The following is a 27,362-nucleotide window of genomic DNA, read 5'->3' as shown; positions in this document are numbered from 1 at the left end:
TTCGACAGCGACTGATCGCTAGAGACAAGGGTATCGTCAGGAGTGCCCCAGGCAAGCGTGATAGGACAGTTTGTTCTTTTTATTCAAACACGATCTGATGGACGGGGTGAGCAGCAATCTGCGGCTGTTTGCTGATGACCCCAAGATGTGTGGGAAGTCGTCGTCATAGAGCGACTGTAGGAGGATACAAGATGACTCAGACAAAATTTATATTTGGTGTGAAGAATGTCAGCTAGCTCTAAATGTAGAAAAATGTAAGTTAAGCAAATGAGTATGAGAAACAAATCGGTAAAGTTAGAATATAGCATTAGTAGTTTGTTGCTTGACACAGTCATGTCGATTAAATGTATAGTAATAACGTCGTAGAGCAGGTAAGGATGGTAGTAGGAAAGGAAAATGACCGACTTTCGTTTATTGGGATAATTTTAAGAAAGCGTGTTTTATCTGTAAAGGAGACCGCATATAGAACACCACTGCGACCCATTCTTGAGTACCGCTCGAGCGTTTGGGATCCCCACCACATCTGATGAAGTGGAGACATCGAAGCAAGTCGGAGGCGGGCTGTTAGATTCATTATCTGTAGTTTCGATCATCATATTAATATTACGGAGATGTTTCGCGAATTCAGGTGGGAATCTCTGGAGGAAAGACGACGTTCTTTCGAGAAACACTATTGAGATAATATAGAGAAGCGGCGTTTGAAGCTGATGGAAGAACGATTCTGCTGCCGCCGACGAACGTTTCGCTTAAGCACCTCAAAGATAAGGAAAATCAGGGCTCGTACGTAGGCGTCTAGATGATCGTTTTTCCCTCGCTCTATTTGCGATTGGAACAGGAAAGGAAGTGAATAGTTATGGTACAAGGCACTCACCGTTCGGTGTGAATGTATGTAGATGTATACACAAAACTTTGGAATTGCATTTCATCCTACCGTCATTCCAATTCTTATTGTTTTATTATTGCCCCAAATTCTGTGCTAATGAAGCTCTGGATTGGATTTAATAATTAACCTGGCGATCTAATAGTTAACCTACCTTCTTTGGATTAGATCATAAACATATACGAACTTCAGCCGCTTCCTTCCTCTTTTGCGGATTTCTTCCTGTTTCAAACTAATCTTTCGCCTGCTTTATTCCCTTCTCGGTATGCTCGAGAATTCCAAGCCGTTTTAACTAGCACTTTGTTTCGTCAGTTGTCACATTTATTACTCTGTCGTATCCGAAGACATTTTTGTTCCTGTATCTCGCTCTAACGGTTCTCCGGGTTCAGATCACCGTCCTGCAGTTCACTCATATTTAGCAGGAGTCATGGTTTATGCCCCAAAATTTACGCAGTTTGTGATGTAATTATATACTTTACGAGTTCAGTAACGCAGGTAGTTACGGAATCTCTGCTTCAGGATTCCGCAATGCATTCTCTTTGCCCGCGGCCATACATTGCGGCGTTAAGACCTCACGTGACCTTTCCAGTGCACATGAATATGCAGCCATTATTATGCTAAACTGACGCTTATGGGAGAACATAAATTCCGCAATCGCCGTCTCCCCTTTGAACTCCCCAGCGAGGGGACTATACATTGCGGGTCTGAGGCTGGCACGTTCTCTTTATCAAGTGTCGCGGGGTAGGGAGGGCTGGGGTGAACTCTGGCGAGGCGCCCAGTGCATACCAAACAGAGCGCCGGGCTGGAGATGCCACGCACTGTCTCTTGCACGACGCCACCAATACGTGCACTGCGCCTGATCTGCATGACTCTATGTAGAGTTCATGACGGATCTGGAAGGTTATCCGCAGAACAGTATAAAATATAAAGCCGTCCATAGAGTTCCCTTTACGAAACGAAAGTCACATGACGTAGTAATATACACTCCCGGAAATTGAAATAAGAACACCGTGAATTCATTGTCCCAGGAAGGGGAAACTTTATTGACACATTCCTGGGGTCAGATACATCACATGATCACACTGACAGAACCACAGGCACATAGACACAGGCAACAGAGCATGCACAATGTCGGCACTAGTACAGTTTATATCCACCTTTCGCAGCAATGCAGGCTGCTGTTCTCCCATGGAGACGATCGTAGAGATGCTGGATGTAGTCCTGTGGAACGGCTTGCCATGCCATTTCCACCTGGCGCCTCAGTTGGACCAGCGTTCGTGCTGGACGTGCAGACCGCGTGAGACGACGCTTCATCCAGTCCCAAACATGCTCAATGGGGGACAGATCCGGAGATCTTGCTGGCCAGGGTAGTTGACTTACACCTTCTAGAGCACGTTGGGTGGCACGGGATACATGCGGACGTGCATTGTCCTGTTGGAACAGCAAGTTCCCTTGACGGTCTAGGAATGGTAGAACGATGGGTTCGATGACGGTTTGGATGTACCGTGCACTATTCAGTGTCCCCTCGACGATCACCAGTGGTGTACGGCCAGTGTAGGAGATCGCTCCCCACACCATGATGCCGGGTGTTGGCCCTGTGTGCCTCGGTCGTATGCAGTCCTGATTGTGGCGCTCACCTGCACGGCGCCAAACACGCATACGACCATCATTGGCACCAAGGCAGAAGCGACTCTCATCGCTGAAGACGACACGTCTCCATTCGTCCCTCCATTCACGCCTGTCGCGACACCACTGGAGGCGGGCTGCACGATGTTGGGGCGTGAGCGGAAGACGGCGTAACGGTGTGCGGGACCGTAGCCCAGCTTCATGGAGACGGTTGCGAATGGTCCTCGCCGATACCCCAGGAGCAACAGTGTCCCTAATTTGCTGGGAAGTGGCGGTGCGGTCCCCTACGGCACTGCGTAGGATCCTACGGTCTTGGCGTGCATCCGTGCGTCGCTGCGGTCCGGTCCCAGGTCGACGGGCACGTGCACCTTCCGCCGACCACTGGCGACAACATCGATGTACTGTGGAGACCTCACGCCCCACGTGTTGAGCAATTCGGCGGTACGTCCACCCGGCCTCCCGCATGGCCACTATACGCCCTCGCTCAAAGTCCGTCAACTGCACATACTGATCACGTCCACGCTGTCGCGGCATGCTACCAGTGTTAAAGACTGCGATGGAGCTCCGTATGCCACGGCAAACTGGCTGACACTGACGGCGGCGGTGCACAAATGCTGCGCAGCTAGCGCCATTCGACGGCCAACACCGCGGTTCCTGGTGTGTCCGCTGTGCCGTGCGTGTGATCATTGCATGTACAGCCCTCTCGCAGAGTCCGGAGCAAGTATGGTGGGTCTGACACACCGGTGTCAATGTGTTCTTTTTTCCATTTCCAGGAGTGTATATGTAACATAGCAAAGCACAATAAGGAAAGGAGGACACTCGGCCAGCGTAGGCGAATAAGCAGGAAATAGAGAATCCAGCGCGATACTCAAAATCACGTCTCTCCGTCTACCATCTGACTGAAAGTCAGCAATGTTCGAAGGTCAGCAATGTAGCCACAGGTTCCATGAGTTCGGAAAGCGTCATTACCGGAACATCCGACGCCAGTGTCGCTCCAAATAGCAGTAGAACAAGGTACCATTAAAGCGACCACACGCCCTTCCAGCAGATGTTATGTATATGTCACTATTAAACCACACGGGCCTCTAGCGACGTGATTACTGGACAGACTGTCTGTCATATAAGGCGAATTTCGTGCAACGATGCGAATCAACGTCCAGGTTGACGTTAACGACGTTGACATCGAAGACACACGTCTTTTTCCATATGTTCCTCTGGCGGTACTTTTTTTTTCAGCGACGGCGCAGCATAGATTTAAATGACTCCTTTATGCCTTTATCTGACATTCTCTCCATTTGCTATTGTAGAACTTCAGCGTTAGGTCATTTTCAGGTCCCTAAAACGGAAGCACTAAACATTGGATGCATTAGTATAACTTACGAATTTAACACAAGAACAAATCACACATTGATGCGACAAAGAAACTGGTATAGGCACGCATTTTCAAATACAGAGATATTAAACAGGCAGAATACGGCACTACGTTCGGCAACGCCTATATAAGATAACAAGTGTCTGGCGCAGATAGGTTACTGCTGCCACAATGGCAGGTTATCAAGATTTGAGTTTAAAAGCGGTGCTATAGTCGGCGCACGAGCGATGGGATACAGCATCACCGAGGTAGCGATGAAGTGGGGATTTTCCCGTACGACATTTCATGAATGTACCGTGAGTATCAGGAATCCGGTAAAAAACCAAATAGCTGGCCGGCCGGAGTTGCTGTTCGGTTCTAGGCGCTACAGTCTGGAACCGAGCGACCACTACGGTCGCAGGTTCGAATCCTGCCTCGTTAGTTAGGTTTAATTAGTTCTAAGTTCTAGGCGACTGATGACCTCTGAAGTTAAGTCGCATAGTGCTCAGAACCATTTGAACCATTTGAACCAAATAGCTGATATCGCTGCGGCCGGAAAAAGATCCTGCAAGAACGGGTCAACGACGACTGAAGACAATCGTTCAACGTGACAGAAGTGCAGCCCTTCCGCAAATTGCTGTAGATTTCAATGCTTGGCATCAACAAGTGTCAACGTGCGAACCATTCGACGAAATATCTTTGATACGGGCTTTCGGGGCTGAAGGCCCACTCGTGTACCCTTGATGACAGCACGACACAAAGCTTTACGCTTCGCCTGGTCCTGTCAACACCGACATTGGACTGTTGATGACTGGGAACATATTGCCTGGTCGGACGAATCTCATTTCAGATTTTATTGAGCGGATGGACTTGTACGGTATGGAGACAGCTTCATGAATCCATGGACCCTGCAAGTCGGCAGTGGACTGTTCAAGCTGGTGGAGGCTCTGTAATAGTGTGGAGCGTGTGCAGTTGGAGTGATATGTGACTCCTGATACGACTAGATACGACCCTGACAGGTGACACGTACGTAAGCATCCTGTCTAATCACCTGCATCCACTCATGCCCATTGTGCATTCCAATGGACTTGGGTAATTCCAGCAAGACAATGTGACACCCCACACGCCCATAATTGCTACAGGGTGGCTCTTCTGGGTTTGTCCGCAGCTCGTGGTCTCCCGGTGGCGTTATCGCTTCCGGAGCACGGGGTGCCGGGTTAGATTCCCGGCAGGGTCAGGGATTTTCACCTGCCTCGAGATGACTGGGTGTTTGTGTTCTCCTCACCATTTCATCATCATTCGTGAAAGTGGCGAGATTGGACTGAGCAAGGTTGGAAATTTGTACAGGTGGCGATAACCGCGCAGTTGAGCGACCCTCAAACCAAACATCATCATCATCTTCTAAGTTTAAACACTTCCGCTGGCCACCAGACCCATAGACATGAACATTACTGACCATATCTCGGATGTCTTGCAAAGTGCTGTTCAGAAGAGATCTCCACCCCCTCGTACTCTTACGGATTTATAGACTGCCCTGCAGGATTCAAGGTGTCAATCCCTTCCAGCAGTACTTCAGACATTAGTCGAGTCTATGCCACGTCGTGTTGTGGCACTTCCGCGTGCTCGCGGGGGCCCTACACGATATTAGGCAGGTGTACAAGTTTCTTTGGCCCTTCAGTGGTTGTCAATTTGTGCTGGAGGATTATAGCTTACTTATTGTAAAATAAATTTATAAACATCCAAACGGCAGTTTGCATCCAAGTATTTCATACGAATAAAAACCGAATAACTATGTTGTCTCCTGTAAACAGGCTGAAGATGAATAATTGTACTCACTACGAGTACTACCTTCCATTGAAAGTTAAACACCACTGGCTGGTACGCGTCGAGTCGTGAAATGGAACGACTGGGCTTGTCTCACTCTGCAACCTCTCTATCTTGTGTCGCTCACCTACACGTCTTCCGACCAATGCGCTCCCATTCAGTCCGAGAAACGAAGTAAACAACAGACCAACATTAAATTTCTTCTGCAGAAGCAATATTTTGTGCATTAAGTTTCCTATCGTTTTCTTATTTCTGTATTTTCTATTTTTGAAGGCTCAGGGGAATGTTTTCTACTGATCCTAGGGAGCTCAAATTTCGAACAGATCATTTTTAAATGGAAAGGAGCCAAATTGTAGTGTAGCTGAAGAAGAATTATAGAGAATTTTAAAAAATACCATTGAAATTTAACTTAACATAAAACGTGCACTTTCTCTCATGACTGCAGACTAACATGGCCGTTTGGATGCAGGTACAATATGTGATCAAAAGTATCCGAACACCAAGCTGAAAATCACTTTCAAGTTCGTGGCGCCCTCCATCGGTAATGCTGGAATTCAGTGTAGTGTTGGCTCACCCTTAACCTCGATGACAGCTTCCACTCTCGCAAGCATACGTTCAATCAGGTGCTGGAAGGTTTCTTGAGGAATGTCAGCCCACTCATCACGGAGTGCTGCACTGACGGGAGGTATCGATGTCGGTCTGTGAGGCCTGGCACGAAATCGGCGTTCCAAAACATCCCAGGTGATCGATCGTATTGAAAGATGCAATCGCCATCCCCGAATTGCTCTTCAACAGTGGAAGCAAGAAGGTGCTTAAAACATCAATGTAGGCTTGTGCTGTGATAGTGCCACGCAAAACAACAAGGGGTGCAAGCCCCGTCATTGAAAAACACGACCACACCATAACACAACCGCCTCCAAATTTTACTGTTGGTATTACACACGCTGGCAGTTGACGTTCACCGGGCATTATCCATACCCACACCCTGCCAACGGATCGCCACATTCTATACCGTGATTCGTCAGTCCACACAACGTTTTTCCACAGTTCAATCGTCCAATGTATATGCCCCTTACACCAAGCGAGGCGTCGTCTGGCATTTAACGACGTGATGTGTGGCTTATGAGCAGCCGCTCGACCTTGAAATCCAAGTTTTCTCACCTCCCGCCTGTCATAGTACTTGCAGTGGATCCTAATGCAGTTTGGAATTCCTGTGTGATGGTCTCGATAGATGTCTGTCTATTACACATTACGATCCCTATCACATCGGAAACAGTGGACGTAGGGACGTTTAGGAGTGTGCAAACCTCACGTACAGACGTATGACACAAGTGGCACCCAATCGCCTGACCATGTTCGAAGCCCGTGAGTTCCGCGGAGTGCCCCAGTCTGCTCTCTCACGATGTCTAATGACTACTGAGGTCACTGATACGGAGTACTAGGCAGCACAATGCACCTAATATGAAAAACGTATGTTTTTGGGGGTGTTCGGATACTTTTGATCACATAGTGTAGGTAGAATCATCAATTTGTTTGAAGCTTGATTTATTTTCTGTAGATAATGTTTATTCACACGATAAGAAAAGTCCTGTGTGATGCAGTGTAATTATTTTGGAGGCATATTTACTCTCTTGTTTCGCCATGCATAAGTAACTTTGCAGATGTGTGTAGCAAATTTCTGAACAGTCGGCAGGTGATAAGTGAATGTTGTCTCAAAAATCAACGTATGCCAGTCATTGAATGCTATTTTGTCACGGTCGGAGCTGAAAGTCTTCCTACAGGTCGGACAGGGGACCTACAGATGGCGTAAATATCACCGAAACTGGATGCTCAATAAAATAACGATTTGGGAATTTAGACGGCTAGAGGTGGTCTGATTTCACAAGCTGCGTTATGGTCGCAAATTGAATAGTGACCCGAAAGTAGAATAAATTTCCTTTACTTCACATCTATGCTCACATATTTTTATGTCCTTAGACTGCCGGTTTCAGTCAACAATGACCATCTTCAGATCCGTTTTATAAAAACATGTACTAATATACTGGAGCCATAGTGGTATCGTCAGATGGCTGTGTTTAGCATATGACGATGCCACGGGCTCCAGTATGTTAGGACATGCTTTTATAAAACAGATCTGAAGATGGTCATTGCTGCCCGAAACCGGTAGTCTAAGGACATAAAAATATATGACCATAGATGTGACGTAACGGAAATTTAGTGTCCCGACGATGTACGTACAGAGACTTTACGTTATACGAGCTGGAGTCGAGTAGGATTATCGATCTCCTGGAAATGTGTTGATCATATCCTACTTATTCTCATACAACGTATGACAAGGTATGGCTCTACGACATTAATATAAGTATGTAATCGGTGGATCCTTGCATAGAAGAGGTTCGTACGCAGGGGCAAGCGAGTACTGAACCGTGCAATGTGACAAAGCATGCGCTGACCTCCATGTGGCCGACATGTCCATAACGGACTGTGTGTGTTTGTGTGTGTGTGTGTGCGTGTGTGTGTGTGTGTGTGTGTGTGTGTGTGTGTGTGTGTGTGTGTGTGTGTGTCTGTGTGTGTGTGTGTGTAAAGAAGAGAATGGTCTTCTAAGGGCAAAACTATGCAGTCGTACAGCGAATCAACAAACAAAAAATTGACGCAGCTCGGTTCGGTCTGTGGATTTTTCCTGAAAATGTTTTCTTATCAATGTGTGATTTAATTATCAATCTCTTTAATAAAATGGTTACAAAGAATATTATAACACACGCTACGCAATAACATTGAAAGACCACATTTTTGAAACCCTGTCATTTTCTCCCATTGTGACGCGGAAGTTCCTCCCTCATGGTGGAAAAGCGTGGCGGCCTGTGACGTCACCCTAGGGCTCGGCGACGCTTCAAACAGCAAGTTGTGGACAAAAGTAAAAAAAAGGCAATACTCAGAAGTTCTTAAGAGGTGTAAGGTGAATTACACTGTCAGTAATTTCACCATATTTCTCACTAACACCAAGACGGGCGTCTCACGTCGTGGCAAAGTCGTCACATCTCGTGCCTGAGGAAACACAGATGCTCAAAATCGAAGCGAAAAGTCTCCAGGAGCACCCCTTGTCTTACGGAGTCCATTATCACACATCTCGCTTTCGAAAATGACAGTTTCCTGTGCGATGTGCAACAGGACGACGCTCTTGATAACCTTTGACACTGTTCACCCGCTTCCATTAATTTCAAGCGTGTTTAAGACTCATATGAAGCATCATTCATTATTTTGTAATTTTCACACATATTCTGGCGAATACTTTTATTGCTTTACTTTATATTCTAGCAGTGTTCCGCAGGCTCTTCACAAAAACGCCAGAATCAATATCTTAGCTAAATGTTTTTCCACACTACACCAATCTATAGCTTTAAACAATTCTAATTCATAACATACACCGGTACGTTGATGTCACAGGCAAAACAAATACTGCGCAACAAACACGTACAGACATGATCTATCCGTTGTGGGATCAGACATTACTTATACAGTATTATCTCGTAGTTATTAGTGATTCGTATCTGACAACAATTTGTCACACAAGAAAGTTGGATCAACGAGTGAATACACATCAAAACTAGCTGCTACAGGCGGCATTAAATCATTTAAACATATAAGGTGTCTTGGGAAGTGTTCTTCACCAGTCACAGTTAATGTTTTGTGGACGCGTGTGCAAACAAAACCATGTGACATTCTCAGGAATGTGCCCAAACTGACACTGATTCCATGTCAAGACCATTAAAAGCTCTGATTGCAAAACGTCACAGATTCACAACAAAACAGAGTCAGAGGTCCTGTGCAATTCCGTAATGATAATCATTTGTGTAGCGTCACGTAGCTATTATGTTATGTAAAAATCTTTTTAATGACAAGTACCTTTCTGACTTTTTGGTATTGTAATTTCATAAGGGTCGTGTACACTGCATTCGAAGCTCAGCAGTGAAGAATAGCTAGATGCAATGAACTGCCGCCTGTTTTCATGTTGTAGATTTTGCAGTATTAGTATACGGCAGCCGCGTACTTGACATTCGACAAATTTGTTTTTGTTTTCCTGAATAAATTCCATGTCCGTGAGTTATTTCAGATTTATTTAGTCCTATTTGTACAGATATCTGGACTGATGTGAATGTGTCAGTTTAACTGAATGCAAATCTGTATGTTTAAATGTCCAGTGAGTAGTACGTGGTGGACGTACCGCGAAATGAAATTAACTCCGAAGTGGTTTTCAGGGAGACTTGGGAAGCAGCGGTACTTATCAGCGCCATAAAATATGCAGATAGCTAAATCGGATGCTGCGATAGGCCACCATCCGCCCCTTCCCGTACTTATCCCCCTATAATGAAGCTCGTCGTGGAACGGCGCTTGCCTTTACACTCGTGGAGAACGACGCTATTCAACCCAAAATACCCTACGAGATACCGACAGTAAAGCTTCAACTGAATTTTTTGTCGCATCTAAGGTTTGTTTCTGTTATTTCACTAACTCGAGTACAAAAAGTGGTATTTTTAGTCGTTAAGTTAATGGCTATAGTGTGGAAGACCCAAGACAGAGAACACTCAGTAAACACTTCCACACAAATACGCAGTGTTTTCTACAAAAGACTTCAGCTTTTACTCGAATAGGAAAGTGCCAACGTGGTTACCGATGGTTGTAAAAGTTCACGACTCTGTGACGAATCTATACGGGAAGAGCAGAGTGACCGTTTCTCTAGCGAGCAATCCATGTTAAAGTAAAGGGATTGCTACCGAATGAAACATGCAGAAAAACGCTGTTAAGACATTTTCGCAGCTGCTACTGGAAATCAGCTAACGCAAGAACATTTTTGAAAAACGTTTCAATACTGGAATTAAGGCTGAAACAGGTCAGTTACTATATCTCAACGCAAGAATCTGCTACGTATGGGAAGTGGTGACAGATCAACCACACATAAAAATCCATAACAGTGTAATCATTGTACAGGGTGAGTCGGTGCTGATGTTACAGTTTTTCAGGCACGGTGGAGTAGGGTAAACGTATCATTTTTCGGTAAGGGACCCTGGTCCGGAACCGACCGATTCGAAAGTTTTAAGCGAAAACCGTTCTGGTATCTCTGGCAGTGTTTTTGTTCAGATTCTAGGGTTGTGTAGCGTACCGTGTACAAAGAATAAAAAGTATATAGGGTGAATCGTCTAAAACTTACACCTCTGATATTTCGGAAATGGGAAGTGCTACTGATGCGCGGTTCTGACAGAACGGATTGGTAGTTGGGGCTCTTATTGATAGCCAATAAATAGATTATAATAATACTTACAAAGTGTATTTTTTTAAATGGAACCATGCCTATTGACACTAAGAAATTAACACTTTGCCGTCCCCATGTTTGGTACAAATTTATTCGCTTGGCGCCGGCAGCGCTAATTCAGATTACGTGGCTTGTCGCCGGCCGCTTGTCAACTTTCCGTTGATGACAAGCTTCAAACACATTGACTTTTGAGTGCTTTAATTTTTCCGGAAATCCTGTATTTTGCCGTATTGTTCCACAAACTCTAATTTTCTTTTCAAGTAACTTCTCTGCAAATTCTACACTGTTTGAATAATTATCCCTGTAGAGGTGTTGCCATTTTGCATAAGAAAGTGTCAATAGTTCCATCACTGTTTTTGCTAAAGGCTGCCCAGCGCCCGAATATATCTTGAATGAGGAAATGTATCCCGTACTCGAATCACACAGCATCCGAATGAGTATGTCATATTTCGTAATTTTCGACGAATTGTAAACTTTAAAATTTAACCGTCCACTGGAGGGTATCATTCCTTCATCAATTGAGATCTTTTGACTTAGATTAAACGTTTCTTTAAATTTTTTGTAAAAATAATCAATTACGAATTGCATTTTGAAAAGCCGGTCGGCGTTATCCGGTTCATTATTGCTGTTGGTAAAATGTATAATTGATAATATTTGACTGAATCGGTTGCGGGACATCGTTTTGCGAAATATCGGTGTGTCTATCAACGGATTCGTTGACCAGTAATCATCGATCCTTGCCTTTTTTACACTTCCCATAAGGATCCCGTGGTCTAGGGGTAGCGTCTTTGATTCATAATCAAAACGTCTTCGGTCCCGGGTTCGATCCCCGCCACTGCCTAAATTTTGATAAATAATCAGCATTGGTGGCCGACGACTTCCGGCATAAGAAGTCAGCCTCATTCTGCCAACGGCCTGGTCAAAGAGGGCGGAGGAGCGGATAGAGGTTCAGGGCACTCTCTTGTCCTAGGGGTGGGAAATTGCCCCTAAAGGCGGAAGAATCAGCAATGATCAACGACATGAGAATGCAGAAGGCAATGGAAACCACTGCATTAAAGACACGTAACGTGTATCCACAGGACATGTGGCCTGTAATTAAAGAAGTGTCATGATGATCCCTCCATTGACAAAAGATTCCGGAATAGTCCCCCATTCGGATCTCCGGGAGGGGACTGCCAAGGGGGAGGTTACCATGAGAAAAAGATTGAATAATCAACGAAAGGATAACGTTCTACGAGTCGGGGCGTGGAATGTCAGAAGCTTGAACGTGGTAGGGAAACTAAAAAATCTGAAAAGGGAAATGCAAAGGCTCAATCTAGATATAGTAGGGGTCAGTGAAGTGGAGTGGAAGGAAGACAAGGATTTCTGGTCAGATGAGTATCGGGTAATATCAACAGCAGCAGAAAATGGTATAACAGGTGTAGGATTCGTTATGAATAGGAAGGTAGGGCAGAGGGTGTGTTACTGTGAACAGTTCAGTGACCGGGTTGTTCTAATCAGAATCGACAGCAGACCAACACCGACAATGATAGTTCAGGTATACATGCCGACGTCGCAAGCTGAAGATGAACAGATAGAGAAAGTGAATGAGGATATTGAAAGGGTAATGCAGTATGTAAGGGGGGACGAAAATCTAATAGTCATGGGCGACTGGAATGCAGTTGTAGGGGAAGGAGTAGAAGAAAAAGTTACAGGAGAATATGGGCTTGGGACAAGGAATGAAAGAGGAGAAAGACTAATTGAGTTCTGTAACAAGTTTCAGCTAGTAACAGCGAATACCCTGTTCAAGAATCACAAGAGGAGGAGGTATACTTGGAAAAGGCCGGGAGATGCGGGAAGATTTCAATTAGATTACACCATGGTCAGACAGAGATTCCGAAATCAGATACTGGACTGTAAGGCGTACCCAGGAGCAGATATAGACTCAGATCACAATATAGTAATGATGAAGAGTAGGCTGAAGTTCGAGACATTAGTCAGGAAGAATCAATACGCAAAGAAGTGGGATACGGAAGTACTAAGGAATGACGATATACGTTTGAAGTTCTCTAACGCTATAGATACAGCAATAAGGAATAGCGCAGTAGGCAGTAAAGTTGAAGAGGAATGGACATCTCTAAAAAGGGCCATCACAGAAGTTGGGAAGGAAAACATAGGTACAAAGAAGGTAGCTGCGAAGAAACCATGGGTAACAGAAGAAATACTTCAGTTGATTGATGAAAGGAGGATGTACAAACATGTTCCGGGAAAATCAGGAATACAGAAATACAAGTCGCTGAGGAATGAAATAAATAGGAAGTGCAGGGAAGCTAAGACGAAATGGCTGCAGGAAAAATGTGAAGACATCGAAAAATATATGATTGTCGGAAGGACTGACTCAGGATACAGGAAAGTCAAAACAACTTTTGGTGACATTAAAAGCAACGGTGGTAACATTAAGAGTGCAACGGGAATTCCACTGTTAAATGCAGAGGAGAGAGCAGATAGGTGGAAAGAATACATTGAAAGCCTCTATGAGGGTGAAGATTTGTCTGATGTGATAGAAGAAGAAACAGAAGTCGATTTAGAAGAGATAGAGGACCCAGTATTAGAATCGGAATTTAAAAGAGCTTTGGATAAGGCGGACGGGATAGATAACATTCCGTCAGAATTTCTAAAATCATTGGGGGAAGTGGCAACAAAACGACTATTCACGTTGGTGTGTAGAATATATGAATCTGGCGACATACCATCTGACTTTCGGAAAAGCATCATCCACACAATTCCGAAGACGGCAAGAGCTGACAAGTGCGAGAATTATCGCACAATCAGCTTAACAGCTCATGCATCGAAGCTGCTTACAAGAATAATATACAGAAGAATGGAAAAGAAAATTGAGAATGCGCTAGGTGACGATCAGTTTGGCTTTAGGAAAAGTAAAGGGACGAGAGAGGCAATTCTGACGTTACGGCTAATAATGGAAGCAAGGCTAAAGAAAAATCAAGACACTTTCATAGGATTTGTCGACCTGGAAAAAGCGTTCGACAATATAAAATGGTGCAAGCTGTTCCAGATTCTGAAAAAAGTAGGGGTAAGCTATAGGGAGAGACGGGTCATATACAATATGTACAACAACCAAGAGGGAATAATAAGAGTGGACGATCAAGAACGAAGTGCTCGTATTAAGAAGGGTGTAAGACAAGGCTGTAGCCTTTCACCCTTACTCTTCAATCTGTACATCGAGGAAGCAATGATGGAAATAAAAGAAAAGTACAGGAGTGGAATTAAAATACAAGGTGAAAGGATATCAATGATACGATTCGCTGATGACATTGCTATCCTGAGTGAAAGTGAAGAAGAAGTAAATAATCTGCTGAACGGAATGAACAGTCTAATGAGTACACAGTATGGTTTGAGAGTAAATCGGAGAAAGACGAAGGTAATGAGAAGTAGTAGAAATGAGAACAGCGAGAAACTTAACATCAGGATTGATGGTCACGAAGTCAATGAAGTTAAGGAATTCTGCTACCTAGGCAGTAAAACAACAAATGACGGACGGAGCAAGGAGGACGTCAAAAGCAGACTCGCTATGGCAAAAAAGGCATTTCTGGCCAAGAGAAGTCTACTAATATCAAATACCGGCCTTAATTTGAGGAAGAAATTTCTGAGGGTGTACGTCTGGAGTACAGCATTGTATGGTAGTGTAACGTGGACTGTGGGAAAACCGGAACAGAAGAGAATCGAAGCATTTGAGATGTGGTGCTACAGACGAATGTTGAAAATTAGGTGGACTGATAAGGTAAGGAATGAGGAGGTTCTATGCAGAATCGGAGACGAAAGGAATATGTGGAAAACACTGATAAGGAGAAGGGACAGAATGATAGGACATCTGCTAAGACATGAGGGAATGACTTCTATTGTACTAGAGGGAGCTGTAGAGGGCAAAAACTGTAGAGGAAGACAGAGATTGGAGTACGCCAAGCAAATAATTGAGGACGTAGGTTGCAAGTGCTACTCTGAGATGAAGAGGTTAGCACAGGAAAGGAATAAAAAAAGAAAAAAAGGATAGCAAGCCCAGACCATTATCTAAGTTCGGGTTCCGTTGCGTCGACAATTTTGGCATTTTTCAACCAGTTTCCTTCTATTGAAATTTTGACTGTAGTAGTTGTTGGTTTCGGTACTTATATATTCAATCTTTGGGAAATATGTTTGGACCCGGAGATCCTTCAAATTTATAACTGGTCCTCGGTAAATCAAAATTTGACCACTTTGCATTGTCTTCTTCGTCTGATTCATTCCGAATCAGTTGGCAACCGTAGCGTTCGCCGAATTCTTCTTGGAGGTATTTCAATATCTTCCCACGATTCTACTTCACTTTCATTTTTTTGATATCCAATGTCTTCTTCCCAATCGGCCGAGTCGTCCAGAACGTCAGACAAGACGTCCGTGCATTCATCGTAAATAATCGTATCGTCTTTTTCGTCTCCCATAATGAAAGGGCACAAGCACTCACAAAAACAAAAAACTTGTTGAGGTGTGCAACTTATTGTTATCTAAAAAAAAAAACAACACAATGCAAAAGATGCTAAAGCGCTGTCGCCGGCCACTGCGCGATACTATGTTCATGACACCACTGTGGTGTCGCCGGCCACTGACAAAGGGAAGGCCTCAAGACACGGCCAACTGATTCGGCTCAAATTTGGCAGGTCGCTTGTGTACAACCTAAAACGAAGGAATGTAAGATATTTTGGGTCAACACCCTAGAAATTTTGAGAAAATCGCCCCTAAAGGTTATGACGAGCAATCGACTCAAAATTGGCGGCATCGATAGATAATTGTAAATAGAGCATTTTTGATCATTAGGTGTAGGATTCGAAAATGCATACTTTTCCAGAAATCGAGGTAAGAAACTTTTACAACTGCCGCTTCCGTACCCACATGGTAAACGCTTTTCGCCGACAGCATCGAATGCGCAACGGCCAAGGTAACTGGCTGGGACTTGGAGAACCCGGGTTCGAATCTCGAAGAAACCTAGCGGATGTTGTTCTTTTCGTTTGTATTTTTTCCATATTTTAATTAATAGGGATAGGAGGGTTAATAAGGTAAATATTATTATCATTCCTTATTGATTTACTTACCTTATTAACCCTCCTATCCCTATCAACTGAGATATGGAAAAATACAAACGAAAAGAATAACATCCGCTACGTTTCTTCGAGATTCGAACCCGGGTTTTCCGATTCCCAGCCAATTACCTTGGCTATTGCGCTATCGGCGCTGTCGCCGAAAGCCGTTTACCGTGTGGATACAGAAGCAGCAGTTGTAAAAGTTTCTTTCCACGATTTCTGGAAAATTTTGCGTTTGCGGACACCGTACCTGATGGAAAATGCTTTATTTACAATTATCTATCGATGCCGCCAATTTTGAGTCCATTGCTCGTCATAACCTTTAGGGGTGATTTTCTCAAAATTTCGGGGGTGTTGACACAAAATAACTTAGTCCTTCGTTGTAGGTTGTACACAAGCGACCTGCCAAATTTGAGCCGAATCGGTTGGCCCTGTCTGAGGCCTTCCCCTAGCGAGAGATGCTATGCACACGACACCACTGTGGTGTCGCCAGCCGTTGACCGCTATTTCGCGCACGACACCACTGTGGTGTCGCCGGACGGCAGAGTGTTAAGGTAGAGTAAATTAGAACGTCAGTGGCGTTGGTTGCAGGATTCTAGTGCGGGTCGTTTACGAGATATCATATTTTGAAAAGTTTCCACACCGATACTTGTGCAATACCTGTGACAGCACACACTAAAGAACAACACTAGCACGTAAATTAGTTACGAGGACCAGTGAAGAGACAATCGACCACCACAGGATGTGTTCAAAATGACCACCGACAGCGGCAATACACGCTTCCAGTCTGACATGGAACGAATGCTGCACACGTGATAGCATTTCAGCGGATATGTTCGAGCAGGCTGCAGTAATACGTCGTTGCATATCATCGGGTGTAGACAGCCTCTTTCAGCTTTCCCCACAGAAAGAAGTCGACAAGAGTCAAATTCGAGAACGGTCTGGCCAAGGTACTGGTCCTGTGTATATAATGCAACGACGTCGAAGCAATTCGTGAAGACAGGCTGTACTACTACGTGCACTGTGGGTTGGACAGCCATCACGTTGGTGCCGCAGCTTCCTCCTAATCTGCAGACGAACGTCTTCCGTGGAAGATGATCTGTTAGGAGGCTGGGCGTTCAGTGATCCTACTATAAAAAAAAAACGGGCCTATGAGCTGATGGTTCACTATCCCAGACCACACTTCTACATTCTATGGACGCTGACGTTCCATCTGATGAAGCCAACGGGGATTGTCAATAGGCCAACAGTGCATGTTTCGGCGGTTTAACTGACCATGACTGGTAAATTTGGCTTCACCACTAAACAAGAAACGTGATATATCCGGTGTACCCTGTGTACAGAAATTAACACGTTTCTCACAATCGTTTCCATGCAGCTCTTGATGGATAGAGATTTGATAACGATGGCACCTATGTCGATGGAGATGCATAGGACACTTGTCTGACACTTGCCGCTTCCTCATGGGATCCCGCGGGAGTTAACGCGCGGATCAACTGCAACAGCATCAAGAACATTAATTTCCCCTTCTTCTACAGTCACTTTTCTCCTTATGTTACGTTGCCCAGGTGTTACACTACCACTTTCACGTAACCGGTTGCGGAAGTTGCTAAGTAACTGTCGAGATGGTCGACGTCTGTTGGGACATCTTGCCGCATTCACCGTACAAGAACGTTCTTCCTACACTCTCCTTACACCAAGCGCACGTCGGCTTTTTCTGCATTGGTAGATCTATAGTGCACTCACGACCTACTGCTTGGACTGCCACACACTGATTAGCACGTAACAGAACACTCAAGGAACACGTAAGCATATTGTAAGCAAACATAACAATATCATACCTAGCAGTTACGCAGGTTGAATGATACAAACATGCGTCGGCGTGGATACTTTTAAAAATACGATACCTCGTAAACGACTTGCACTAGAATCCTGCAACGTACATCACTGACATTATAATGTACGCAAATTTCAGATTTTTTAAATTTCAATAGACATTATTCCATTTAAAAGAGCATGTTTGCACAAAAAATATACTTTCTAAGTATTATTACAATCTCTTTATTTGCTAACAATCCGAGCCGCTGACTACCAATCCATTCTGTGAAAATCGCACATCAATAGTACTTTCATTTTCCACAATATTTGCAATTCAAGTTTTAGGTGATTCACCCTGTATAATGATATGATTGATTAAATACCTCCACTTCAACATTAATCTTTCAGTTTGTGATCCGTGCAGAGGACTTCATGAAAAAACAGCCGCAGGTCCTCTCGAACATTATATAAATACCAATACCTTTGCTGAGATACGTGTTTTCTTAACAAATGTCTGCTCCACCGTGCGAGTACACGGTGCTACATAACATACTTTAAAGAACATTTTGAGCAGTCTAAAGAATGAGTGAGAGCTTATATAATGATCAGGGTTACTCCGAATAAGAAATGAGAACACTGCAATAGTAAATTTCTTTACCTTGGAGTTACTCTTTTGAAAATGACGGACTATTTCAGCCTGTGCCATTTGTCGTGATAATATATTACTATATTCAGTGTGACAATAACATTTAGTGAAGTAGTCGAAGAAAAGTAATTGCGTCAAATTCGCTCAATGGCTGACGAAAGAAGTGCAGAAGTACAAGAAAAAGAATGAAAGTCGCCTAAAATAGATGATGGGCGAAATTCCATCAGACTGTCTCTATGTAAGCGTTTACTCTCTCTGCTAATAACTAGAGCACTCAATATAAATATGAGCTGTACTTAATCAAAACGCTGTAGTAGGTAACTTTTAGAGGCCCAAACTGAGAAAAAGAGCCCAGTAATCATGGGCTCTAAAATGCATACCTCAGGGGCTGTTACCACCTGTTCATCTTCGCTACTGTGAAACACATTTCTTCTACTGAACAAGTTCTCATAGCTCATATCCATTATAGAGCCCATGATTACTACACTTTTTACCTTGTTTTGGTCCCTGAAAGTCGTCTATCCCACAATCTTAGCAACAACAGTACCAGTACTTTCCACTGTCGGAGGTATTGGAATGATTTCCGCTTATAACTTTCGGCTCGGTCGCTTCCGGAGCAGATTCCCTTACTGATGTAAATCGATATATTTACCGTTCTCCATCATCCGTGAAAGTTTGTATCATCATCACGGAATCATCCTGCGTAAAGGTAAACACATCCATGTAGGTCAGTAAAAATCTCCGCTTCCTTCCTCGTAACCCAATGCTTTATCAATTTTACTTCAGCAGAATGAAGTACAGAACATCAGTATCGATAATTTTCTAACAAATTATTGTTTGGGACTCATATATGGAGAACTAAATTACAAAGATTGGAGATGACATGTTGAAAAGAATGAAAAACACCGATAACTTTAAATGTAAAAAAAATTCTGTATCTGGTAACAAGGTCAATTCTTCATAGCCGGCCGCTGTGACCGAGCGGTTCTAGGCGCTTCAGTCCGGAACCGCGCTGCTGCTATGGTCGCAGGTTCGAATCCTGCCTCGGGCATGGATGTGTGTCATGTCCTTAGGTTAGTTAGGTTTAGGTAGATCTAAGTCTAGGGGGCTGATGACCTCCGATGTGAAGTCCCATAGTGCTCAGAGCCAATTCTTCACACTGAAACCAGTGAGCAATTAACCCGGAAACAGCTCATTTTTGGAGCCATATTTACTGGAACCTTTTTTGCATCTATTATCGAATACTTTCACACGTGTATGTTTTACGCTATTAATTATGATATTCTCTGTACTCACATCGTGGCAACCATACGAGATACGCGAAAGCATAAACAACATTCCAAAGAGCCTATTACGCTGAACAGTAACACTTTTTGTGCCCATAATAACTAAAATTAAATGTGATTCATTAGTACGAACTAAAAAGTAACTAAAATTTTTGTATAATTAGGTACTGTTTAACCAAAGGTGACATAATGGGGATTTAATTGACAGAGTAGAGAAGTCCATGAGCCGCATTAGTTGAAATACCTACCTTTGTCGGCAACATTATACAAGGTGTTTATAAATGAATATCAGGGTTTTAACGCTTTATAATATTTATTACATTAAACTTACAGTTATAAATGATATGTCAAATGAAAGAGCAACTCAAACAGTTTTACCAAGAACATTATAAATGTTCAATGTGAGCACCATTTGTCACACGGCACACATCAAATCTATAGCCCAAGAGCTGGATAGGCCGCAAGGGACCCACTGACAGGGCTTGCTTTGCATGGCCTCCACGTTCACTCGACCTAACACAATGCGATTGTTTCCTTTAGGGCTTCATCAAGGATCGTGTGTATGTTCCTCCGCTACCAGCAGACCTCCCTAAATTAAGAAACTGGATTGAAGCAGCTGTTGCTACAATCACCTAAGACACACTTATCAACGTTTGGGAAGAACTCAGCTATAGACTTGATGAGTACCATGTGACAAATGGTGCTCATTTGGACATTTATAAGGTTCTTGGTAAAACTGTTTGAGTTGCTCTTTTATTTGACGTATCATTTGTAACTGTAAGTTTAATGTAATAAATATTATAAAGCGTTACATCCCCAATATTCATTTATAAACACCCTGTATTTCGCCGTTAAAAGGCAGTAACATGGAAATCTAATCAAAAGCGAGTTTAATTTATGAAACGTGACAGCTACATAAATAGGAATGCAGCAGTGCTGGGAAATCAATACGTACTATCATTATAATACATGTTTTATATGATATACTTGGTTGTTTTGAGCTGATTACTGTTGTCGTAATTAAAGTCTCCTATAATTTAAATTTTATTATAATTATGAGATGACTTATTACACCAGCCTGAAGGTGAGGTAATTTTTCGTAAGAATGGTATGAGACTGATTATTAATTTAAAAAATTGTGCACTATTAATGAAATAGTAAAAATATGTAATCTTGATATTACGTTTTTAATAATTCTAGACGAACAATCCATCGTATAACGTACTGTACTTAGATTTGCCCGTAGTAGACGGACCTGTGATCGTTTTTGCAGCGCAAAACTCGATTGTATCGGTTCCCACTTAGAGAATTCTCTCATGTGTACCCTCAGCACTTGTAAAGCATTTCAGTGTTACATCATAGTTTGGGTTTTCATTTCGTGGTTTTTCGGACTTTGTCGATTAGTTGAACTTGTAACGTTTCCAATAGTATGTAACGATAAGATGTTCGAATTTTTCCTGTGTTATTATTTGTGACTTGATGAACGGTTGGGAACTGCATTTATTTGCAGTTGGTGGACCAGTCGGAAGTTGTAGCTATGTCTGCCATAGTGGGGTATAGAGCGGCTGCAGTTACAGAATTTGGCACGGAAGGCTATTCCAGCGACATAAAATTGTTGAGTTTGTTCGAAATCCAAACATAAATTAATTGCACAACTATTGCATATCAGGTTTGTAGAATTAAACTATTTTTTTCTGTTTATAGCCATATAATTGTCATTTCAGGTATTGTTGAGCAACGACTTTCGTTTTGTTAAAATATGACAACCTAATATTTGTAAAGAAAGCTGTGAGTTGCAACGTCTATTCTTGACTACTGACTCCCAATGTTCTCATGTCAGTGTTTTAATCTGAGCTCTACGACCGAAGCAAAGGTTTCCGGAACATGCTAATACTGTGCTCAATTTTATCTGTATCATAGTGGCGAACCCTGTGTGAGTCACTGCCATCACAGTGATATCACGGTAAATTTTTGACGGGATATTCGTGAGAAGACCATTGTGTTAAACAAGAAGCCGTTAATCGTATTCATTTTTGAGTTACGAAATTATTATCAAGCACAGTTTTTCGGCAGAGCTAGTAGCGATTGCACTGCCTTTCTCAGTTATAAACATTAAACACTTCGGCGAACATTGAAGTGCTCGTAGTACTTTCCACTGTACAATCATGTAACTCGCACTTTTTTGCACCCTTAATATGATTTTTAAAATCGTTAATTTTTGTCGGTTCTGCGGACATACTCCCGACCGTGACCACAGACCATTCACTGTTGTCTCTCGGATCTACGTATCTCCCTCTTCACCGAACGAGGTGGCACAGTGGTTAGCACACTGGACTCGCATTCGGGAGGTCGACGGTTCAATCCCGCGTCCGGCCATCCTGATTTAGATTTTCCGTGATTTCCCTAAAACGCTCCAGGCAAATGTTGAGATGGTTCCTTTGAAAGGGGACGGCCGATTTCCTTCCCTAATCCGATGAGACCGATGACCTCGCTGTCTGGTCTCCTCCCCCAAACAACCCAACCCAACCCTCCCCCTCTTCAGTTTCTCTATTGCCGACGCCACCCTTGGACTACCACCCTGGCATTCCTTTGGTACGGTATGTCCACCTGACTGTCATGCTCTCATCACGCGAACACCAAGCAATTGTTCACAGTAGCAAAACCCATATTTCTTCTATGACAGCCTGATGAATTGTGGATGAAGCCCGACCAACAGACATTACATGCATTGAGCGAAAATAATAGTGCATTGAGAATGGCTGGCTTCTAGCCGTAATCTAGATCTGCACAACAAAATTTAAAAAGGATGACTGATCGCTGCAATCTATAATTTACAAGGCAATATAACAGTCGCTGAGTGCAACAGCTTTCTGGATGGAAGGCAACCTGATGACACTATACATTTTCGAACTATTCCTTTTCTCGTAGTACTTCTGGAGCCAAAGAGTTAAATCGAACTGCCTCTAAGTCCAGGCTCAAATTCAAATTTAATATGCCTATTAAGATTATTAAAATGTGTGTTAATAAATATGTGAGGTGGCATCTGACGTGTCTAAATACATGGTCACCTTATATCGGATTTTATTTATGATTCAACGAACAGTTAGGACTTGTATTTACTCTTTGAACAATAAATTATTTTGAGTATCAGCGCTCAGGATGCAGAAATTTTACAGTATTGTTTTCACTATAAGGGGACTCACTAGTCAGTGGATGAACTAACATTTTTTAAGCACACTTGAGGCAGGACTTTCCTAATTATACCGAGATAGTGTCTAGTTCACGCTCACAGTTTGCATTTGTGAATAATACCTGCGATATTTGTTGAAATAAGCAGTTCCTTTATTGCAACCATGTTAGCTAAAATGATCTTTAGTAACTTGTCCCATTATCACCCTAGCATTCATTTATTACGCATTTCCAGAATATGATGCAGTCATTTTGTGTACTGAACTACGGTTATATACGACCACCCTCCAACACAACGAAGCGCTAAAAATCGTTTGTATGGTTGAATTTTAGCTAAATCGGCGATATTCGAGCCGTATTTTTAATACACTGTACCATATTCACAACAGCAGTCACGCCGTCCTCCTCTTCTTCTATATACTTCACTTTTTTGTGGCAAATTTCGAGAAAGAAAGCTCTGATGTTGACCATTCTCTGTGTGTGCAGGTGTCATGAGGTCGAGCTGAGCCGCTGGCAGGTGGACGGGTTCCGCTACACTGCTACTGTGCTGACAGATCGGTGAGTGCCCGGAGCATGCAATATATGTTGAAAGGTTACGATAATGTTTGTACTGTGATTGATCAAATTTATGTATGCTAAATAAAATATCCAATGTGCAACTGAGTAGGTTAATGAAGCTGGATTCTACTGAGTAATAATTCGTACGATGCACAAATAAGGACACATCACCGACGACAAATTATAAACATATTAATTCGACATTTGAACAGAGGTGACTTGAAAAAATGTACTTCCTGTGACCACCGGATGCACTGCTCGTCGAGTTCCCTTTTGAAACTGAAAATCACGGTTGATGAAAAGAAATTAGCTACTAGTGTAAGACATCGAAAGAGGAAAGGACAGTTGCATAGTAAGATTGATAGTACCGCCTGTTATAGGCTTATGAAAGCCTGCAACAGATGGTAAGTGAGGAAAACAAGAATAAATTTGCAGGAAAAATTATTCATTATTGAACGAGATCTGTTTTAGTATCCTGTGTTTAGTCATTTTATTTACTTATTTTATTTATTTATTTGTTGAGTCATAAATCTTCTTACTGGTTCGATGTAGTTCGCCACCAAGTCCCACTGTTTGTTGGATGAATTCCAATCTCTGTCTTTCCCTGCAGTTTTTACCCACTACAGCTCCCTCTAGTACCAATGACGTTATTTCCTCATTTCTTTTCCCATGTCCTATCATCCTGTTCCTTCGTCTTTTCCGTGTTTTCCGTACTTTCCCTTTTTCACCGATTATGCAGAGAACCACCTCATTCTTTTCAGTCTGATAATTTTCAACGTTATTGTGTAGCACCGCATCTCAAACGTTTCGATTCTCTTCTATTCCGGTCATCCCATTTCCATGATTCACTATCATACAATGCTGCGCTCCAAACGCACGTGTTCAAAACGTTCTTCTTCAAATACAGACCTAAGTTTACTATCAGTAGACTTCTCTATCACAGGATTGCCCTGTTAGCCTGGCTAGTCTGCTTTTTACGTTCCCCTTGTTTTGTCTGTCATGGGTTATTTTGCTTCCAAGGTAGCAGAATTCCTTAACTTCCTCGTGATTCATGTTAAGCTTCTACCTATTCTCATTTCTGCTGCTTCCCATTACTTTTGTCTTTAGCGGTTTACTCGTAAACTATATTCTGTACTCATTACATTGTTCATTCTATTCAACAGATCCGATAATTCACTTCAACTTCATTGGAGACTACAACGTCACGAGCAAATCTTATCGCTGACATACTTTCACTGCGAATTTTATTCACACTCATCAATTTCTCTTTTATTTCCGCCAATATTTCTTAGATGTACAGATTAAACAGTAGGGGTGAAAGACTGTATCCCTTCATTGCATCTTTTTTTCGTCTTTAACGTTTTGTAAACAAGACTGACATATAAGGTAGACTCGCTAGTTAATAATATACAAAATCCATCAAGATAATGCGGAAGTCCACTAGTAACGGAGGTAACAGTGCACATTATTCAAGCAAGGAGATCAAGGAAATAACTGTAACGGCCATTTATATATTTATGGACTTCGTACCACAGAGAAAAACGATTATCCAATATTTTCATAACACCAAGATAATGCTCAACAGAAAGATTTCACAATTAACTTGCTTTCAGCTGAGAGGGGCTACATAAGCATGACGGAGTAACGGATGACAAAGACTGTGAGAATGTCGTCGCCTACTTTGGTCCGAAACTCAAACCATTCGCAAAACACTGAATTCCGATTCACATGAACCGTTCATAAAATGAATCAATTGACTACGTATGAAAGAGACATTGAAAGCAGAGTGAAGGTAACGTAGAAAATTATGAAAGCAGTACCTCTTCTATACCCAATAGCACAGTGTGATCTTTCTAATGAAAGTTTCGTTGTGCAACTTTCCATCTCCCCCCTACCACGAAATACTAGCTTCGCTAAATGCTAAATCAAAATGCACCCTTTCAAACTTTCCCTGCCAAAGCAATGACTCGTTGTCCCTTCAGGGAACTCAGTGATATATTACTGTCACCCTGCCGTGTGTCAGTCCAGAGAATAGATCGCAAAGTTTTCAACCGGGGCGCACATCTTTGGACATGTTGTCGCCTATATCAACTTGAGTTAAGCAATTAAAGGAGACAAAATAGAAACCAAGTTTCATTTGAGATGAAGATTGCTGTCTGCCGAACAAGTTTCTCCTGCCTCTTCTTTCCTGCTACTCACAAAGTCCTTGTCAATGTTGTTAAATCCTAATAAGCCTTCTGTATTAAGTTCAGAATCACAGATGCACAAAACCAGTGTACAAATCCTTTATTTTTTGCTATAACCTGCTGCATATTAACCACTCTCCAGAAAACTGCACCGGCTGAAAAGCTGCTAAACTGCAGGTGATAATGGTATTCGAATAAAAACAACTGCGTCGTACAACTCCAAAAGATTATGTATTCTTACATTTTAGTCCTGGCAATCATACATACATTTTTGATGAAGAAATGGCTTGTTTTCTATAATGCAAGCGCATGTTTGTTTTTACACAGAAGCAGGCACACAGTCCAACCAGGAATATATCTTTTGTTTCTTGTTTCTTCAATTTTCCCGATCGACTGGCAACAAGTACGAAATTCGAGAGAGCTGTCCCATCGACTGAAACAGCAAAACAGTATAAAAGTGCAGACACGTCACTGAAGCGAATCTAGACTCACCACCCCCCCCACCCCCCCCGCCCCCCCGCCCCACCCCATCCTTCCCCACTTATCACTGAGATCCTGATCTCACATGAATATCCTGTCCATTTCACTCAAGAAATCTTACTTTCCGCTTTGAGTTATTCTACTGTGAACCTTTGCAACAACAACAGTTTCAAGTAACGCCACGCCTCCTTGTTTCCCCCCGCCCCAGACACCACCTCTAAAAAGCTCTATAAAAGGTAGTTGTTTGCCATAGCAGACGGCGATTTCGTTTGAGGTTAGTCACAGTTTACCACAAGAAGTACACAGTGGTGTGGTTACAAGAGGTATGCCTCTATGTATCAGAAATGGAAATACGCCAGTTTCCTTTAACTTTCGAGATAAAAAGGTCAAATTATATTACGTAGACAAATAAGGAATAAAACCGTAGCATAGATGTCACAGTGATCGCACTTCTTAACTTTTTGGGTAGGTCCAGCATGCTTCATTTTAATCTTAGAGATGATGTGTTTATTGTAATGGATAAATGCAAAATGGAAGGAAGGAAAGACAGCGACTCAGACTGAAGCAGCCAGGTAGCCCAAAGACTACTTCTTATGTTACTGGGAATCTATATCCTGTAAGTGCTATTGACCAAGCGATGTGGTCAGTGGTGGAATATTAGAATCGTTGTCGGTAGACCACAGACACCCAGATTTTGTTTTTTCCGGGATTTCCCTAAATTGCTTAAACTGCAGGATCGTATGTTTCCTTTGAGAACGCCGCAGCCTTGACTAACCCATGCTTGTGATCAGTCACCAAAGATCCCGCCGTCGACAGGACGTGAAACACAAACCTTCCTCTCTTTTCTGTAGATACTTTTACTGTAGCATGCAACGGTTTCAAAAATATTAGTTATTTTCGTAATATGGATCCTCTGGAACTAAATCTTTAATGGTTTTGTTTCCTCACTATTAGCCCCACACCTGTATCGTAGCTTTCAATCTATTCTCGTTAGACAATGTGTCTATAGAATGAAATTTTCACTCTACAGCGGAGTGTGCGCTGATATGAAACTACCTGGCAGATTAAAACGGTGTGCCGGACCGAGACTCGAACTCGGGACCTT

At 42.8% G+C, this 27,362-nt stretch overlaps 1 protein-coding gene across 1 annotated transcript in view; it reads left to right on the top strand.

Moving 5' to 3' along the window:
• The window catches only part of LOC124775839 (ubiquitin-conjugating enzyme E2Q-like protein 1), a 641,480-nt gene that overhangs the window by 389,179 nt on the left and 224,939 nt on the right, over window positions 1-27,362 (top strand). Inside the window, exon 3 of the mRNA XM_047250674.1 lies at window positions 23,520-23,591. The gene's annotated coding sequence lies outside the window, so the exon portion shown is untranslated. The remainder of the gene's footprint in view (window positions 1-23,519; window positions 23,592-27,362) is intronic.

Source organism: Schistocerca piceifrons, chromosome 2, assembly GCF_021461385.2.
Source record: "Schistocerca piceifrons isolate TAMUIC-IGC-003096 chromosome 2, iqSchPice1.1, whole genome shotgun sequence".
NCBI classification, from domain to species: domain Eukaryota; kingdom Metazoa; phylum Arthropoda; class Insecta; order Orthoptera; family Acrididae; genus Schistocerca; species Schistocerca piceifrons.
Note: the sequence above shows the minus strand (reverse complement) of the source record. Positions and strands in the feature narration are given on the sequence as shown.